Consider the following 20,650-nt stretch of genomic DNA (forward strand, 5'->3'; position numbering starts at 1 on the left):
AATACGGACTGGTGGTAAAGCATTTAGTGTACTGGTCAGGTTAGGGTTGTCGGAGTATGCAAGAGCATTTTAAATGGACATATATATGAGAGTAGTACTGGACTAGAGCATTGTGTATGCACTGTCAGGAGAACAACAGTGAAGAATATGCATCTGCTGTCATGTCCTGTCAAGACAGATGTAATAATGTGTGTAGTGTTATAAGTACTGTAATTGGTTTTTGGTGATTGTTGGGCAGTGTTACAGATGGCGGTATACAGTCATATGCCATGTAGAAATAGTGTTATATGGTATTACAGTTTCAACTGGCTTAATGAGAACACTAATAGTTGGTAATAGCCAAAGAGTTAAGGATAGTAATTGTAAAAAGTGAGGCAATGCTAATGGGAAAGAATAGTGCACTTAATGACACTAAAACTGGTTATACGAGTGCTTAAGATGATTTAAATGAGTGTGAAAGTCTGAAACATGTGAATGTGCACTGGGGAGCTTTCTCAGAATGGAAGAGTGGTAAATCCCTTCCTGTCCAGATGAGGTTAGTTGTTAGAAATGTGTTAGTGGCACATGCTATCTTAGAAAAATTGAATTAGAGGTGAGGTGGATGTGCACATGCACATGTGGCATTGTTTTTTAAGGTCTTGCCAGACAGTATTGCAGTGAACACTGACTTGTTAATTTTGGTTATGTAATCACAGGTACAAGTGCCTGGATTGTATGAAGATGTAGTGAAAGGCATGGAAATCTACACAATGGAAATTGAGAATTGTCAAAAGAAAGGTTGCATTGTAGGAGTTCAAGCCAAGGTACTGGACCTTAAAACATGACCTAGGAAGATGATTAATGCAGCTGTGCAGTTTCTAGAAGTTGGAGTCTCACCATTGATAGACCGCGCATACTGCAGAAAGTCCATAGTTGTTCAAACAGAAATGACTGAGCCAGGACCACAAGAAGATTACAGTTGCAGTGATGTGGGCACCTGTAGCATGAATGTGAATACATGTTTTTGACAAAAGGATGAGAGTTGCAGTGAAGCAGCCACATGTAGCTCAATTGCATACATGTCTCTTCAGATGAAGGCTTGCAGCACTCCTGTCAAGCTACCATGGGAAATGCATAACACAAGCATGCAGAGTAACTCCTCATTTTAACAGTGCACAGATGATATCAAAAAGTATCCAGACTGGTGTTACCCTTCTGACAGCATGTTAACCTCTGAGATGGAAGAGACAGTGGTTGAAGAGGACAAAGATGAGAAGATGAGAAGTGAGCCAAAGTTCATTGTTTTTGAGTCTTGCCTGGATTCCCTGCTGTTATAATTGACCTGTCCACAGTGCCACATACCTGCTGTTGCAGTGGAAAAGAAATTGAAGTTGGGGTCTTATGTATGCTTGAAGGTATCCTGCATTAATGGACACAAAGTTCTTGAGTGGCAAAGTCAACTGTTAATAGACTGAATGCCAGCTGGCAGTGTACTACTTACATAGTCTATCCTTTTCAGTGGAAGTATGTATGCCCATATTGCATGATTTTGTGCATATCTAGGACTGGAATTTATCAGTGAGATTACCTTCTATTCCATTCAAAGAGATTATTTGTTTGCAGTATTGCAGCATACCTGGACACAGCATCAGAATCGCCTACTGGCAGATGCAAAGGGGAAGGAAATAACATTAGTTGGAGATGGCCTGTTTGATAGTCCAGGATATTCTGCCAAATACTGCTGCTATAGCATGATGGACCTGGATTCTAGATTCATCATTAATTTTTCACTGGAGCAGGTTTGCTGAGGGGTATCTTCAGTGGCACTGGAGAAGAAAGCATTTAAGAAGTGTATGACTAATTTTCTGGATAAGAATGTTAATGTAAGCCTTGTAGCAACTGACAGACATTGTGGGATCAGATTTTTGATGCTCAAGGAATTTCCAGAGGTGGATCACCAGTTCAATGTGTGGCATATGGTCAAAAGTTTGACTGAGAAAATTACAGGAGCTGGCAAAAGAAGAGGAAAAGAGAATTACTGCAGTGGTGCCACAGTATTTCCAGTCACCTGTGGTGGTGTGCCGAAATTTGTGAGGGCAATTAAGTTGTACTACAGGAGAAATGGTTGTTGGTGTTGTTGACTAACACAGTTGGAGTGGTGCAAGGAAGGTTTCTTGTTGCGGGCATGAGATGAGAAGACATGGACTGAAGAAGATGATGCATTTCACAGTGCATTGACGAGGATTGTTGCAAACCCAGTTCTTAAAGGTTTGAAGCACATCACAAAGTTCTACCACACTGGCAACCTCTAGGTGTTTTATGCATCACTGTGCAAGTATTTCCCCAAGTCTGAGCACTTCAGCTTTGCAGGAATGAAAGCAAGAATTATACTGTCCATCCTTGATCATAATGAAAACCTCAGTCATTAACAAGCAGTGGTCAGTTCCCTACCAAAAAGTCGGCACCAAAGTCAGAGCTTCAATACAGTGTGGTGTACCCAAAGGCAAAGTGAGAATGGGTCATGAATCCAGTATCTGAGAAGTGAAAGTTTGACTACATATACAACCTGATGGTGGAAGTTGTAAGAGCAAAAAGAGGCATTTTGGAAACTGAACCCATGTCACTACCCACCATTCCAAAGAATATTGCTAGGTGTGAGTGTCCATAGAAGACACTGGTGATTGCAAGACATATTTCTTGATTTGGAAAAAGTAATGAAAATCCAGGCTGATAAAGTAGAGTTGCACCTGTGGACTGGGTAAGTACCATTTGACCCAGAATTTGTCCCATCTTTGATGCATTTATCTCATTGTAGTTTGTATAATGTCTATGTGTAAATGGGTATATGGAATGTGTGTTTCCAGTTAACATTGATACCAGGGCTCTTAGCAGTTTACATAGGATCATAGTAAGTTACTAGGCTAATGTTCCTAGGGCCATTACAAGCGTAGCCAAGTTCTATCCTTGGTTCCACAATCAGTACCTATTGCCCTGGACAAAGGTAGACACAGGTGGAACCCCTGTGGTGAACTTACTGTTATCCATCCAGTGATCTAAACTGTGTTTGAAGAGCACCAGTGAGATGCTGTGACATGAAGTTGGGGTCTGCCCAACAGGTGGGGTAACCTCAGGGAGAAAAATCTGTCCCTCCAGCAGGTTCTATTGATGTCATTATATCAGGTTAAAGTCTTCAGATCATGTAACCTGTGTGCTGTTTGATTTGCAGATATGCAGCATTTCCAAAAAAGCAGGGTTAGACATTGCATTATATGCACAGCAGAGATCACCTCTGAGTAGTCTGTATGAAACAGAATAAAGTGACAATGATTTCACATGATCCACATAGGACAGATGCTGAAGACCTTGAATTTTCCTTGTGAGGAACATTCATGGTCTTTTCAACTGCTGTAGGTGCTTGAAAAGGTACATATCAAAAGGGAGGGTTGTACTCAATTATTGGCCTGATGATGGAAGAGTAGAGAGAGGTTATGCCTTTTTTTCTAGATGCAATGCCCTTAGTTATGAGATGAGCAATACAGAATTCCCTTTGTACCACTGTGGAGACATGGTGAGGAAAGGTAAGGTTGCTGTCAACCAATGTGTTTAGATCTCTCACCACTGAGTGCATACTTACAGTGTTACTATTGATGTGGTAGTTAGCAGGAGCAACACTCTTAACAAAAGAGGTGATACATATTTTGTGCATTGAGTTGAAGGGCATAATTTTGACACCAATCATTTGTCTGGGTAAGACCCTTGTGTAGGATGTTTACATCATGTTGACATTCTATGACGGCTCCCATTTTGCAGTCATCAGCAAACTTTGTCAGCCAGAGACCTTAAGTTTTTGCTTGTACTTCAGAGAAATAGACTCCAAACAGTAGTGGTCACAGGACTGATCCCCGTGGAACACCACTGGTTACTAGTCTGCTATGGAGGTGGATTCCCCCTATTTGAACTGTATGGGTTCTGTGGGTGAACTAGTTAGCAACCCACTTAACAATATGAGGTGTAATACCTAGCTGGGTGAGATGTTCTTCATCTCACATTGCTGCAGTCATAACTTATGGGTAGTCCGCTGTCCTCGGTCGGCCCGAATACCAAAGTATTAGGCTGACGTCGGTTATGGGCGCTCAGATCTGACGTCAGAGCATCAAGGTATTAAAGCGCATGACCGACATCATTTCCTCAGTCTTTTTTGCCGCATGGTCCGAAGCAGAAGCAGCGTTTGCAAGTGCCATTCGGCGTTCTGAAATTTTCGTATTCTGAGTTTCAGACCGAAACCAAGTTGGGGGAATATTTTTGTTTTTCTTGCCTCAGTTACTTCCGGATGTCAGAAAAGTGAATAATTGTATTTCTTGTGGGAAACAGATACCGCATAGGGATTACCACTCTCTTTGTATTCCTTGTTTGGGACCGGAGCACGTAGTAGGGTGTCGCTTTTGTGCTAGGTTTAATAAGCGCACCATTAAACGTAGGCTAGATTGTGCTAGGCTTGTCTTAAGCGGTGTAATTACAATATGCCGCCGGATCCTCCGACGCCAAGAAGTGCAAAGATAAATCTTTAAAGTCCAAACAGGATGACTCGTCTGCTCCGGACGCCGGTTCTTTAGACACTACGGTGGATTTGGTTGATCCGCCGGTTTCAACTGAGTCTCAGGGGGAGACGTTGGTTTTGCAAGATTTGGCTTCTCAGGAGTCAGGTCAAGCTGAGGGGGCCTCTCAGGCTACTGTTCTCCCTTCTTTGCCTAAGGTGGTTAGGCCTTCTCCTTCTGTCTCTAAGGTGCCCTCCAAAGGCAGGCCTGGTTTGCCTTCCACAGGTGTCAGTCCTAGCTCTGCAGGTTCTGTGCCTAATAAACATATGCTTAAAATGGCAGAAGATTTAATTACTTTAATCAGGGGTTCTATGCCCCCTCCTGATAAGAGGCCTAGGGTGGAGCCAGAAATGGAAAGTTTGGAGCAGGCTTCAGATTACTCAGAGTCTTCGGCTGAAGACATTCAGGATTTTCCTCCTTATTCTGATTCAAACGCAGATGATTCCACTCCTTCTGCTTCTTCTCCAGAGGATTTTTCTTTTTCAGAAACCCTGCATTCCATGAGGGAGCATTTTAAATGGGAAGGTCAGTATTTCTCAGATTCCAGGAAGAGGCTTAGGGAATTTTTGTTTTTACCACAGCATAGGCCCTTGGCTATACCTCCTGTTTTGGATGTTGTTCAAGACGTTTTCTCTGAGGCTTCCCTTAATCCAGACTCTTTGCCTCCTGCGCCAGTTAAGCCAGATAGGTCTTACAGAGTGCCTGAGGCTCATAAATATCTGTATAAAAGCCCTAGGGCCGATCCAGAAACTATTAGCCAGGGACCTAAGGGTGTCAGGGCTTCTGTTGTAAAGAATCCAGTTCCTTTGGATAAGGAGGCTAGAGCTTTGGAAAGGTGGGGTAAGAAAGTGTATACCTCTTCCACTTTAGCAATGAGGGCTTTGAATTGCCAGTTTCATATGTTGAAGTACCAGAATTTTCTCCTTACTCAGTTAAAATCTAAAATGGATGCTTTGGCAGAGGGCATAGAGTGTAAGGAATTACAGGTTTGGTACATGCCTCTGATCATGTGGGTAAGCATGCTTTGCAGTGTGGTTTTGATGCTTTGCAGGCTTCCTCCAGGGTGGCTGCCACTGGTTTAGTTATTCGCAGGCACGCCTGGCTTAAGGATCAGAATTTGTCAGAGCATGTTAAAGCTAGGATTTTAGATGCTCCTTTGCAGTCTGAAGTTTTGTTTGGTTCTCCTGTGGAGTCTGTCTTGAAAAAAATGGAAGACAAGGCTAAGTCTATGCAGACTGTTAAAGATTTTTGCAGGTGCAGCCCCTAAGTTTAGCAGGAACTGGCCTGCTAAGGGTTGGACTTACCCTTCTTCTGATTCACAGTCTAGGGGTAGATCTAGACGTGGTAGGGGCAGAGCTCAGAGTTCTTTCAGGCCTAGGCCGTGGAGTTCACCAGCACAATCTACAGGTGAGGGCAGGGCCAGTCCTTTCGTAAACAGGCCCAATGACCATCTTCAGCTGCCAGATCCTTCCTGTCTGGCAGCTCCTTTGGGAGGAAAGTTGGCACTCTTCAAGCAAAATTGGTTTCTAGTCACCCAGGACAAATGGGTGTTGGACATTATAGACCGAGGCTACAAGTTTTATTTCCACACATTGCCTCCTTTCAAAGGCATGCCAGACGTTCCTCCTCAGCAAAGGTTAGAGGCTCACAAACAGATTTCTTTACTTCTTCAAATGGGGCTATACAGCAGGTCCCTCTGTCAGAAGTGGGCCTCGGATTTTACTCTCGCCTATTTCTTGTACCAAAGAAAGGAAACACTGGAGGCCAATCTTGGATTTATCTATCCTCAACACATATCTGGACATTCCAAAATTCAAAATGTTGACGTTGCAACAACTTCTGCCTCTGTTGGGCAAAGATCACTGGATGGTAACTCTGGATCTCAAAGAGGCTTATCTTCATGTTCCTATCAGGCTCAGTTGCAGGAGATTCCTGCTGGCTGGAACTTTACATTATCAGTTCTCTGCATTGCCCTTTGGCTTATCTACTGCACCCAGGGTATTCACAAAAGTTCTGGCTCCAGTGATAGCCTTCTTCAGGTTAAAAGGAATACAAATTTATCCTTACTTGGACAATTGCCTGATTCTTGCTCAAGACAAGCACGAGCTTCTTCACCATCTGCAGTATGTTATGACAGTGTTAAGGTGCCTAGGGTATTCTGTGAACGAAACAAAGTCCAGTCTAGTACCCTCTCAGGAAATGTGCTTTCTGGGTGTGAGACTGAATACAGCTTCCCAGATGGCCTTTTTGACCCCGGACAAGCAAAAGAATCTTACACTTTACTTCCATCAATTGTCTCTACGGTCCAGGCTGACTGCAAGGACAGTCCTTCAAGCCTTGGGGTTCATGGCATCTATTCTGGTGCTTCCCAATGCCAAACTGCATATGAGGAAGCTACAATGGTATCTCAAAAATATATGGACACAACACTGCCAAGATCTGGACACTGTCATTCAGATAATACCTTGCATTCAAAAGGAATTTTGTGGTGGGCTCAGGAATGTCACCTAAACAAGGGATTCTCTGTGACCCGACCAGAGGCGAGTCAGATTTTAACGATGGATGCCTCGGACAAGGCCTGGGGAGCACACCTCAATGGAAAATGGGTTCAAGACACGTGGCCTGCCAGACTTCAACATTTACATATCAACTTGAAGGAAATGTTAGCAGTCCAGTTTGCATTGATGGCTTTCAAGGATTTACTTCTCCCAGGGCAGGTGTTGATTCAAACAGACAACACAACTGTCATGTGGTACATCAACAAGCAAGGGGGAACCCATTCTCTTTGCAGGCAAGCTATGATTTTGTGGGAGACTGCTCTCAGTTTGCAACTCACTCTTCAAGCAAGGTTTCTGCCAGGAGCACAGAACTCCTTAGCAGATGTTTTGAGCAGACGGATAGTGGATCCCCACGAGTGGAAATTGGATCCTCATGTATTTTGACAGTTGACAATGATATGGGGGACTCCAGACATAGATCTGTTCGCTTCTCCACTAAATTTCCAGGTGCCAAAGTTTTGCACAAAGATGTTTCATCCCACAGCTTGGAAAGTGGATGCTCTATCATTCAGTTGGAACAATCTTCACGTCTATGCCTTTCCACCTCTGCCTCTTCTTCCAAAGGTTCTCTTGAAGGTCAGACAAGACAAGCCCTCCATGATTCTAATAGCTCCAGACTGGCCACGACAGCACTGGTACCCTCTGCTGAGGAGTTTAGTATGGGAACCTCCTTACCCTTTGCCTTTGATTCCACACCTTTTGACTCAGGAGGGCAATCATTTCCTCAATGTCAGGATTCAGTCCCTGCATCTAACAGCCTGGCATATTCTGTTCTAGAACCTGGAGGGTCGCAGCTTCCTCAACAAGTTTTGAATGTTATTTTGGAGGCCAGGAGGCCTAGTACAAGGAAAGTTTATGCTGATAAATGGAGGAGATTTTTTATTTGGAGCAAAGCAAAGAGCTTTGATGTTTCCAGGTCTGATTTGAGTGTTTCTCTTCAATATCTTACAGAATTATTGGACAAGGGTTTGTCTTTCTCCTCTATAAAAGTTCATGCTGCAGCCATTTCTGCTCACTATGACTGTGATCCACCATTATTCTCTCATCCTTTGTTTAAGCAATTCCTTAGGGGGCAAAGAACATAAGACCCCAAGCGAGAGCTCCTACTCCTGCTTGGGATCTCAATTTTGTGTTGGAAAAACTTACTTTACCTCCTTGAACCTGCAGCTACTGCTGAGTTAAAGTTTTGTCTTGGAAGACTGGTTTGTGTTGGCCATTACGTCTGCTAGAAGGGTTTCTGAATTACAGGCTCTAATGGCAGTTGAACCATTCCTAATTTTTCATAAGGACAGGGTATCTCACTAACCCTACTTTCATGCCTAAAGTGGTTTCAAATGTGGCCTTGAACCAATCTATTCATTTGCCTACTTTTATGCAGATCCCCAAAATAAAGGGGAGAAAATTTTGCACACTTTGGATATTCACAGGCAGTTTCGCTATTATTTGAGCAAGACTAAAGGGTTCAGACAGTCTCAGCAGTTGTTTGTTTCTTTTGCTTTGGGTTCTCAGGGGAAACCTGTTTCAAAACAAACTATTTCTAAGTGGATTGGCTTTTGTATTGCTTTTGTTATTCTCACCATGGTAAGGTGATTCCAGCTGGAATCAGGCCTCACTCCACTAGGGCTACTGCCACTTCTACTGCTTTTTTTTGGGGGGTAGCTACTAAAGATATTTTGGAAGCAGCTACTTGGAGTTCAGTGCACACTTTTTCTAAACATTACCATCTTCCTCTTTATTCCAAATCTAGGGCTGGATTTGCCACTGCAATCTTGCAGGGCATTTTGGCAGCCCCCAATGCTTTATGATTTTGCCAGCCTCCCTTTACCTCTGCTTTGGGATTCTACCCATAAGTTATGACTGCAGCAATGTGAGATGAAGAACATAGTACAGTTTTGTACCTACCATAAATGTAGATGTTCGAAGATCCACATTGCTGCAGTCCAAACCTACCTCCCTCCTTCCCCTCTGTAGTTTGGAGTGGTGGTATGATGGGTTGTGGCTGTTTTTGTACATGGTTTTAGGGAGTTATTCTATTTTTGGCTGTGGCCTTTATTTTAGGGCCTTCTGACATCTGGGGCAAGAAAAGACTGAAATGACGCTGGTCATGCGCTTAATACCTTGGACGCTCTGGCGTCAGATCTGATGACCAACGTCAGCCTAATACTTTGGTATTCGGGCTGACCGAGGACAGTGGACTACCCATAAGTTATGACTGCAGCAATGTGGATCTTCGAACATCTACATTTATGGTAGGTACAAAACTGTACTTTTCTCAGTGATGGCTCAGTGGGGTATCATGTCAAAAGCCTTGTCTAAGTCTAGGTTGGCTGTATGCACAGATTTGTCTTCATCCAGAGCCCTGGTGACTGTTTCGAAGAAGTCAAACAGGTTTAACAGTCATGATCTTCCTTTGATAAATCCAAACTGAGTAGGGTCAAGTATATCTTTGTTGATAAGGTCCATGATGAGTTGCTCCATGGCTTGCAAATAAAGTTAGTGAGGATATAGGTCTATAATTACTGGGGTCAATGGAAGCACAACCTTTGTGCAAGGGGAGAACGGTGGCCTTTTTACATTCAGCTGTGATGAAGCCTGTGCTTCTATCTGTGATTGAAAGACTACCCAAACGGGTTGCAAATTACTCTTGTAGCCCTTGTAGGACACAGCCTTGGATGTCATCAGGTGCCATAGATGGTGTTTTTGGCCTTAGAGTGGCTGTTTAAGACCTGCTCTTTAGAGATACAAGGTATGGGACAGGTGGTATGGATGTCATCAGGTACATCTGGTGGGGACAGGGGAATGATGTTTTCACATAACCTGTCGGCTAACAAAGTTAGCTATGTCCACTGGCCCAGTATATGTGGTATCATTAAATGCCAGCTCAGTGCAAAAGTGTGCCTTTCCTTTTAGGTTACGGCTGTAACTAAAAATGCCTTATGGTCGTTCTTAGTTGAGGAAGCTAATTTGAATTCATAGTTTGATTTGGAGGACTTCACAAGAAGTCTTATTTGCTTGTGTAAGCTGAGGAGGGAGTTTTTCTAGTTTAGGGGCCACTCCCTCTTATTCTTACACAGCAATTTCTTCCTGTTTCTGTAAAGCCTGTAAATGGCAGTTGGCCACCAGGCATTTTTGCTCTTCATTTATCTTATTTTGCTCCTGTATGGTAGCAGACTCAATGTAGTTATACAGGTGATGGTATAAAACATTGCTGTAGAACTCTGCATAGTTGCCATGTCCATCTGAGGGGAGAGGTGCAGTGAAGCTTGCGTAACCTCAGGCACAACCCAGCACTACACCCTTACTGTGCTGCATTCACACTCTTCATTACTTCTAACCCCACTAACTCCATATTTATTTTATAGCCCTATCCTTCCTTCTGGGTCTTTAGAGGTCAAGGAAATCTGTTTTGTTTCTCACCTCCATCCTATATCTCCATCCTATGTCCTCTTCATTCTAAACTTAACCACCATTTTCTTTTCCTACCTCTTGCTACAACTGCCACTTGTAGACAATTTCATAACACAGGTATTCATGTAGAAGTAAATATTTTACCTCTGCTATTAAAATCACATATCTTGACATTTCTTGTGTTGTGTTTTTTACATATGTAAATTGTTTTATCTTCTCTGTTAATATTACAGCATCCATGAATTACAATGTTAATACTGACTTTTATTAATTTTAATGTGGATCTTTTCTCAGCAGCTGCAGTGGTGCAGTGGTTAGCTTTGCCGCCTCACAGCAAGAGGTTCCTTGGCTGGGGTGCCTTCTGTGCGGAGTCTGCATATCCTCCCTGTGGTCACGTGGGTTTCCTCCAGGTGCTCCAGTTTCCTCCCACATCCCAAAGACATGCTGAAAGTGGATTGGACACTCTAAATTGGCCCTAGCCGTGAGTGTGTGCATGTGCGTGCCTTCTGTGGAAGGTTGGGCGCCGGGCTGGCAACTCGACACTGTAAAAAACTCCACTGCCAATCATGAGCAGACAGGTGATCTGCTGTGGTGACCCCTAACTGGAAAAAGCCGAAAGAAGAATGTGGATCTTTTCTCCCTGTCCTCTGCTGAAAATGGGTCATTGGCCCAGTTGGACATCTCACAGTAAGCAGTAGTAAAATAAATAAAAGAAATATTACGAATAATATTATTCAGGCGCTGCAATGTTGGATATGAATGGGCACTCCAATTGATATAAATGTTTGCAGATCTTTTGTAAAGTGGAAGTTTAAATTGTCTTAATTAGTCTATCAACATTCACTTCACTGTCCTCATCCCATTTTATACACTAACGACTGTTGTGGTACATATTTGTTCTAGGTTGAGGTCTTATCATGCATAATATGCATTAGTGCCTCTAAACATGGTCCTTTATCAGTGGCATGTACAATTGCATTTGGGTAGCCAAATAATGATTTGTAAAGTTAACCACTTATCACTTCAGTTAATATCAACATCAGTGACTTGTGACAAGACTGTCTGGATGCACTATAAGGCCTCTATGCTGTGTCTAAAGATCAAATGTACGGTGAGTACATGTGAAAGACCGTATTGTCTATGAATGTGAACATGATTTCTAAATACAGTCTGGAAAGATTCCTTTGACATTGTACAGTTACACAGAACAGCTAGTCAATGAGGTGGCACATGTAAATGGTCAAATTTAAGAACCGTTCTTTTGTTACAGTTAGAAGATTCATATCAATGTACATTCACTACTGTGGGCACTTTTTCCTGTGATGTGGCACTACTGAGTATGAATTATGTACTGTCATGTAAAAGTGAATCTGTATATGTATTATGCTTTCATTGTGATATGTGATTTACCATTGTTCAAGAGTTGTACATTAATATTTGACTAGGTGACTTGTTCAAGAGATTTGGAAATGTTGTGAATCAGTAAGCAATGCAACATGTAACTGTATTAATCCCAGTGTACAGACTGGGTGGCTAATGTTAAATGCGCTTAATTTAACTTTACTGACATGGAAAGTTGTAAGATTTTTGCTTGACCATGAATATAGAAGGTATGCTTCAGGTCTTCTACACTGGGCCCTTGGCAAGTGGCATCTACAATGGAATTACATTGCTGTTGCCAAAGGAGCAGTTTTGGGTCACTGTATTCATGTAGGGAAAGTGCTGAAAGAACAGGGGAAAAACTAGTGAGACATATGTTAGTATGTCTCTATACAAGTGGCCCTTTCAGCATTTTTCTACACTTGTATTCGTATTCTCAGCATACAGCTTGACATTGGTGAGTGGTGTCAACATCAGCCTGGAGGAAGTGCAACATGACTGTCACAGTATATATATTTCCAGTAATTTGGTTCATGTGTATAAGTGTAACGTGAGTACACATGAAAGGTGTCATTTTCAGTTTACTACTGTGTAAAGGACTTGTGCCAGTGCTGAATGTAATCATCACGTGTAGATTGTAAAGATTTTTAAATACCTTGTCATGAATGTAGGACACATGTAAAGTGTAACTTAAAACATGTTTCTTCAGTTTGTATGTCATTTGTGCAAAAGGAACTGAGCATGCAAGTTGGCATCATTTTGTTAGATGGTGTTGCTTCTGTGTATGAGATGTGTTTACTGACAAGTAATATTTATTATGTGTATGTACTGTGTTAGTGTTGAATGCTAATACAATTTGTTCATAATTTGTATTGTAGTGTCTGATTGGACGAGGTTTGGTAAAGAAGTTGGTGGAAAAGGTTACAAATCATTAGTATGGAAAATGATCTTAACTGTTTCCTTGCAAGCAATCTCAGGTTTACAGGGGTTGACCATGGTGGCACTGAACAAAGGGGGGTGGAGACAGTTTGTGCTGGCCAATAAACCACCCCCATAATGTATGGGATGTCAAACTGCTAAAAGTAGGAAAGCATTTAGTTAGATGTAGCAAACCTGTTTAGAAACACTTGTTTAGGACTGTGTTTAGAAACACTTGTTTAGGACTGTGTTTAGAATAGCACTGACAAACATTAGTGACCAGTTACACTTCAGAATCTTGAGCTACTGAAATATTGAACTTCAGTAGCTCAAGACGGAAGTGTTGAAACTGCACTTGCGCGAAAGTGCAGACTACCGAGTATGGAAATGACAAATGTGAAAATGTCGAATCCTTGGTGTGTATGTAGCTGGAGATTCAGGTAAGTGATGTTTTACTAGGGGTTTTGGGTGGGGATTTTAGTGTGTGTGAGTGTGTTTGGAGTTTTGAGGTGTGGGTTGGGGTAGGTAGGTGAGATTATGAGTGTATAAGTATTGCATATAGTGGTATTTGTACGTATGTGATGTGTGTTTGTGCAAGGGGAGTTTTGAGTGTATAGTGGTGGTTTTTGTGTGTTTGTGTTTTTAGTGCGACCTCGGAGTTAGTATATATAAGTAGGGGAGGTGTGGGGGGTGTATGGGGGCTTGCCTCCCTGCTTATATGTAGGGTTAGCGGTTGTGTTTGTTTTGTTGTGTTTGTGTGTGTTTTGTTGGTTTATAGTGTAGGTAGGAAGGTATATGTGTGCTTGTTTGTGTGTGTAGTGTGTATGTGGGTAGTCGCGAATTTGAATTTTATGCTTTTGGGGTTTCAGTTTTTTTAATTTTTGGCTTCACAGTCTCGGGATACTGAATTTCGACATTTCAGTATTTCAGGATTGTAAAGTGAAACCTAGTGACCACAGTACATGTCGTTTTCAAATACAAGTGCATAATGGAGCTCTTAGCATATAGACAATGACATTTATGTATGGTGTGTTAACTAATGAGGATTTAGAAAGGGAAACAACCAATTTCCATGAAATTCGTGGTTAAGAGCAATCAGAAAATTTGCATGTATCGATCAATAGAACATGGAAATGTTTAAGAACACTTTGAATGTTGGTTGTTGTGTGTCAGCATTTCAGCCAGGGCTTGTGTGAATGATGCAGCAATATACAATTGTGTGTTATTTGGTATTTTTTTGCAGCTGCAATTTCTAAAGTACTAAAAAACAAAATGGACCTCAGGCACATAACAAAAATTAGTTTTAGTATTTAAGTCTCTAAAGTAATTTTACTGGTTAGAACTGGTCCTTGTGAACAGAATTGAAGTGCTTAGAGTGAATTAATAGTGAAATGGTGCATGTTTGGGGTACCCTGCTTAGCTGCAGGTGCTTAATGATAGTGGTGAGATGAGTGGATCTGGCTGCAACTGCAAGTAGTGTTGTGGTGTGAGTCGACCTCTGTGATGGCTACCTTGACGTGGTACAGAGGCTTTTCACAAAAGTGCAGTGTTAATTGCCACATTTGCACATTGTAAACCAAAAGCCAGCTTGTCTGGACATCATTGATGTACGATCCTTGGACTTCTGGTATATATTTTGGTGTTTAACTGGTAGTTGAGTATTGAAGAATATTTGTAAGGTATGCTAAAGTCTTATCTTGTATTGACATGTGTTGGGCAATAAACAGCAGTTTGAGTCTTAAATGTGGAGTGGTGTGACATGGATAATGCAGGCTTCATAATGGATGAACATTGTAAATAAATGAGTCATAGGTAATGTATTTTGCAAGCTCTGAATAGATTGGGAGACATGTTCTTCAAACATTCACCGGTATGAAGTCTCCTTGATAAAACTGAGTTCTGCATGGCAAGATTTTGATGAAGGTAAGAGACATACATTTTAAAAGAATAGTTTACAAAGCTTTTTTGTTTTGAACCCTCTGTCTGTTCACACTGTTCGATACTGCCTGATACAGAAAATGGACAGTCCAGGTGATAATTCAGGTTAGCCTCATGCAAGAGTTAATACATTTATTTGGGGATACATTACCTCAGTAGAATATTACTATGCTCAAAACTGGTTAACATCTATAGTCATGACAAAGCATTTTGGAGAAAATTTGGGAACAGTTCTCTGGACAGCAAGGGGATGAAAGATGTTCTCTGGACAGCAAGGGGATGAAAGATGTTAGCATTATTACAGATATAGATTTATATATGTTGTGATGTGTTGTGTATGGTCTTGAAAATGGTGGGACAAATGGATATGCTTGAATGAGAGTTTGCTCTGTGGACCCTGTAAAGGTACACTGCCATTGTGATAATAATAATGTGTCACCGTCTGAGTTGACATGACACCGGAGTAGTGATATCAGTCAGCCAAATATAAGTATTATATAAAGTAATAGGTTTTAAATGCTTCCACTACTTTAGTTGTAGAACACTGACAATTGGAGGTGCAGGTGAAGGTAAAAGATCAGTGAAACTCATGGCAAAGGGATAGTATGCAATAATATTACATTATGGCCTGAAGATTTAAAAAATAAAATGCATTGATTTTTAATTTGTGTGGTAGTCTGGCAAAATCTACAGTGACGTACTGTTGTAGTTAATTTCCCAGACAGGGTTTAAATGGCAACATGACCATTTGACCACCTCTGCAATATGTGTGGGTGGAATGAAGGACTACTTTGCTTGAGATTGGTGATTGTCGACAATGCAAATTATTTGCTTGATTTATGTGAGAAGCAGTTAAACATTCCTAATGAATGTTTACAAAATCATGTAGAAAAGAACTGACAGTCAATTGTAGGTGACGTTTAACATGTGGACTATAATACACAGTGAAAGATTATTGCAACATGCACAAACAATAATGGCTTATAAAGAAATCAGCAACAGATACCTACTGATAGGTAGCAAAATGAAGCAACATAAGCAACCAGTGTGTCATGGGATTTTTATTACACAGTATAAAATATTAGTTACAGCTTCTCACACATAATGTCACAATTCAATATGTTCTTACTGCAGTACTTCAAAAGTGTACATCAACATCACCAATTTGTATATAGAATTAGTTAAAATTCTGGCAGGTGAGTGCGGGTTAACTTCTGTGTGAATCATGCATTGCAACAGTTGTCCTCTGTGTTTTTGGCTACACTTTGTAATGCTTGTCTGTACCATGGGAATAGAAAGCTTCAAACATTACCCTGTTATCGAATCAGGCATTGCAACATATTTGTAGTGACAAAACAAATGGCATGACATCTAAGCAAACAGCATGTAAAACCTGGAAATTCTAGTACGGTGAGAACTGGGATCAATACACTGCAGTTGTAATAGTCTCATAAGGACAGAATGTTAAAGTGACACCGGCGTTCGGTTATACAAGAATGGTAGTCGGTAGCCAATTAATGGCTGTCAGCAGAAGTGCACTCATGGGCCATGAGCACCTAGTGTCATTCTTCACAGCTGCTGCACCTTGTTATGAAAATGAACTGACACAATCACTGGGTTGTTGATGTTGGAGGAACAGGAATAGCTGCATATTTGTGGTAATGGTGTATGGGCATGTCAGGGCTGCGTTACTACACTGCCAATGTACTATGCAAGAGTGGGCATTTTGAAGGCAGTGTAAAACACAGCAGTATATTACAGGTGCAGTTCAAATCGTACTGGAGGCTGACAAATGGATTAAGTGAGGCATTTCACCCAAGCAAGTCAGTATTTCCATAGTCAGTCCATGCAGTGGCATCTAGTAAGTGATTGAGGTAAAACCTCTCATCCACACTCCCCGTTATTCTGAACTGCTCATCCCATGTATTTAAACTCATCCATCCTCGCCAACTCTTCTCCCTGCATCCTCACCATTCCTCTGTCTTCCTTCTCATTACACACATATATTCTGCGTTAGTCCTACTGTCAAATGCCTAAGCCAGGTCCACGTAGGCTGTATGCACCTTTTTCCCTTCATCCATTGCCTTGATTGCCTTCACAAAGAACTCTAACAGGTTAAGAAGACATGAACTTCCTTTGGCAAAACTAAACTGGGATGGGTCCATTGTTTGTAGCTTGCCAAAATCTTTGTTCATTTCCATTCTCACTTGGTCCATGGCTTTGCATATTAGACTAGTTAGACTAATGGGTCTGTAGTTTTTGGGGTCTGTTGATGGTCCACCCTTGTGAAGGAGGATAACCCCTGCCATTCTCCATTTATTTGGTATGTTGCCTGTTTTGAGGCTGTAGTTGAAAAGTGACTCAAGTGGTGCTGATTGATCATGTTTCTTTCTATTTAGGAGACAACCTGTTGTACTTTTGGGCCTGATTGAGGCAGTGTTTTTAGCCTTAGTGATAGCCACTATGACCTGCTCCCTGCTGACATTTGGTAAGGGGTGTGGGGGGAGTAGGGAGTAAAGTTTGAGCTGATTTTGTCAGGTAGCAGATTCACTATGTCACTCTGCTCAGTGAAAGTGGTACTATTTACTATCACTTCTGCATACTGTTGTGTGTCACTGTTGATGTTTTGGACATAGCTGTAGAAGGCCTTGCAGTTGTATTTAGCCTGAGAAGCTATCTTGATGTCATAACTGTTTAGTTTTCAGTGTGCTCGTCTGATTATAAGAGTTGCTCTTTCTGACTTAGTCCATTACTTTTTTCCCTTTGTTATATACAAGCATTCCACCAGTGTGTTACTTTTTGGGCTGGGGTTAATTCTGGTAGGTAGAGCACCCTATATGCACCCGGTCATGTGTTTACTTTGACTAAATCTGCATAGACTCTTGTGAACTTTGCATCGGGTGGGGCATTAAATTTTGAAAAACTGTCACTTACTGTATGAATATCTATGTATTAAGTGATGGTGTAATGAAGATGTTCCTTGTTCCAAAAATAGAAGTCAGGAATTGAATAATTTATGTAATGTTGTTTATGTTATATGATATATAGCAATATATGTGAAGTATAATGTTTGTTATGCTAATATAGTTTGATTAATTTTAAATGAATGTAAATTTGCCTATGTCAAAGTAATTCAATACTGGCGTTTGAGGGAAAAAATATGTAATAAGGTGTAGATTGTAGCACAGTCCCATACTGGTGCAAACAAGGCCGAGTATGTTTGAATCTCTGAAGTGTGCACTAAATGATGAATGACATTTGTGTGAATAAACTCCAGGAAACATTGTGCCTGCAAATTGGTGGCAGTGTATGTTTCACCGTCTATAGAGGGGTAATTAGTCTCCAATGAATAGAGTGCTTGGTTGGATAGCGAGTGCCTCCATTGGGTCTAGATAAAAGTTGTGTGATTTTTGAGACATAGATGTTGACCTATAGCTTGCTAAGATGTGGTTAGGGACTCTACAGTGATTTGTATGTGGATGAACTCCAGGATGTTAACGTGTTTAAACAACCTTGAGGTATACTTTTGGCCAATATAGATTGAGACACCTCCAGCTTTAGTGCTTCTTAGAACAGCTGATGGCCTAAATGTGTGGAAGACACTACAACACTGAACTGCTGGAGTACTTTTAGCAGCTTTAAACCCTGTCTCAGTAATGGCACAAATGCCTATATTTTTCAGAATGAGAGCTTGTGAGCTCTGGAGTTTCTTGTTAAGGCTGTTAACATTGAGCAGTAACATCTTTATGGTCCCCCTGGTTTTATTTGGTATGTTGGTAGGTTTATCACTTTAGCATTGCCAAAAAATGCTCTATGGGAGATGGATAATATTTTAGCCAAAACTGAGAAGTTTATGGGGGACAGATGCAGGCTATCTTTGGCAAAGCAATACGGTATGTTGACTAAGCTAAGTCAAGTCAATTTTTGTTCATACTGTGGCATCATCCTTGGTGAAGTTAGACTGCTGCTCAGTCCAAGGTACAGACCAATCTGTGACACAGAGATCCTTAACGTCTCCCTTCATATAATCCATACAGGTATGTCTCTGATCATTAATGCCCGCATGGATTATGATAGACTCCTACTGGTCCCTGTGGTGCAGTGACTTGAGTGTATGTGTAACTTGGCAGATGCTGGCTCTAGATAAGCAACTGGCCATAATCTTCTCCTTGGCCTGTCTGGTAAGGATTAAAAATTTGTCAGTGAACATGAGACAATTGCTTCATTGTCTCTGGATGCTGGTATCTACCTAGTTGTCTATGGAGACTTTTGGAAATTGCATATCCATGTTGACCAAGCCTGTTTTAGGGTGGCCTGTTAATGTTTAATTACTGGGTTTTACAACCTTCTAGGCTGGACTCTAGGGTTAGCGACTATAGCTGAATAGTGCTAGGATATAGTTTTAGATAGTGCTAAGATGTGGTACTACTGCTATCTGACATGCAGGCTAGCTGCTCTGAGCTTAACTTTGTGCAAGGAGTCACCAAACTGAAAATTAGAGATCTAGTACTAGTTTTATAAGCTAATTTCTGTCTGTTCCAACTCGTGTACAGTTAGGTACACTGGGCACACAATCCCTTTTTCAGGGGCAATCATGAAGAATGTCTGGCTAAGTGACTTGCTCAAGGTAACACAGTATGCAAATGAGGGGTGAAGGAATCAAACCTTCTACCACAGGAACTATAGCTCACAGCCTTAATAAGGAACTTACCCCTCATTGAGTTACAAGCTGCTGTTATGTCCTCCTGACTCATTTGGTAGCATGAGCTTTACTGAGGAAACGTAGGAACTGCCACATTTATTTACTGCCAACCTGTCAATCAAGACATTTCTAACTCAGTCTGTAAGAAACAAAATGGCATGCACAGTCGAGACACAGCTCTCTCTTTATATCAAGCACTGTCAGTGAATAGTAGCATTCCAATCCAAATTAAATGCTTACATTAGTAAAAAAGCCATACCTAGGCATTCCAGACATCCAATTAGAAGACTTTAGCCATCTAGTGCAGTGGTAGTATTTACACCCATACTAGATGCTTCACCTACACATACACCTCAGTATAACTCTAGAGAAGTCACTGTGACTGTAACCCGAAACCCACAAGGACAGAATGGTTTGTCTCAAGTTGTAAACTACTTGTTACACAAGATTCCATTGTCAGACACACTGACACCATATTTACCAGGATGGCTATAGAGAAGGTTATGCTCAGTCTGGTGACAGGAACACAAGTTTTAAATGTCCCTTGGGACACTTGCAGTCTTCATAGGTTCATAGGTGTTTACTAGGCTAATGACCACAAGGACCTTTTTAAGCCTAGCCATGCATCCCAAATCTCTGACAAGTTCTGATACCATTGATAAGTTTAAGCATTGGCCTGGGAGACGAACCATTTACAGGCTGCCTATGTCCATTAGAGACATAAGTGCCAAACCAGGAATGAATTTCTGGTTTCCCATCCAATTGTCCAAGTTGCACTTGAATTGGGTTAGGGAGGAACTTTGCTTCACACAGATGGGGAGCCTGTTCCATAGATGGGGTGGTCTCTGGGATACATACCTGTCTCTCTAGCAGCTCCTATTTATATCACAGGAAGGTTTAAGTCTTTAGAATGTGTAATTCTGGTGCTGTTTGTTTTGTGGATATGCAGGAGGTCCATCAGAGTGGGGTCTGACAATGCCCTGTATGCCAAGAATAGATCTGCCCTCAAAAGGCTATAGGAGACAGAATACAGGGATAGGACCTTGAGGCAGTCTGCACAGGACATTTTACTTAAACCCTGTATTCTTTTAGTGAGGAACCTCTGTGGACATTCCAGTTGTTGTATATGCCTGGTTAGGTACATACCAAACGGGCCATTGTACTCAATGATA

Source organism: Protopterus annectens, chromosome 7.part0 (assembly GCF_019279795.1).
Source record: "Protopterus annectens isolate FY-2018-M chromosome 7.part0, PAN1.0, whole genome shotgun sequence".
NCBI classification, from domain to species: domain Eukaryota; kingdom Metazoa; phylum Chordata; order Ceratodontiformes; family Protopteridae; genus Protopterus; species Protopterus annectens.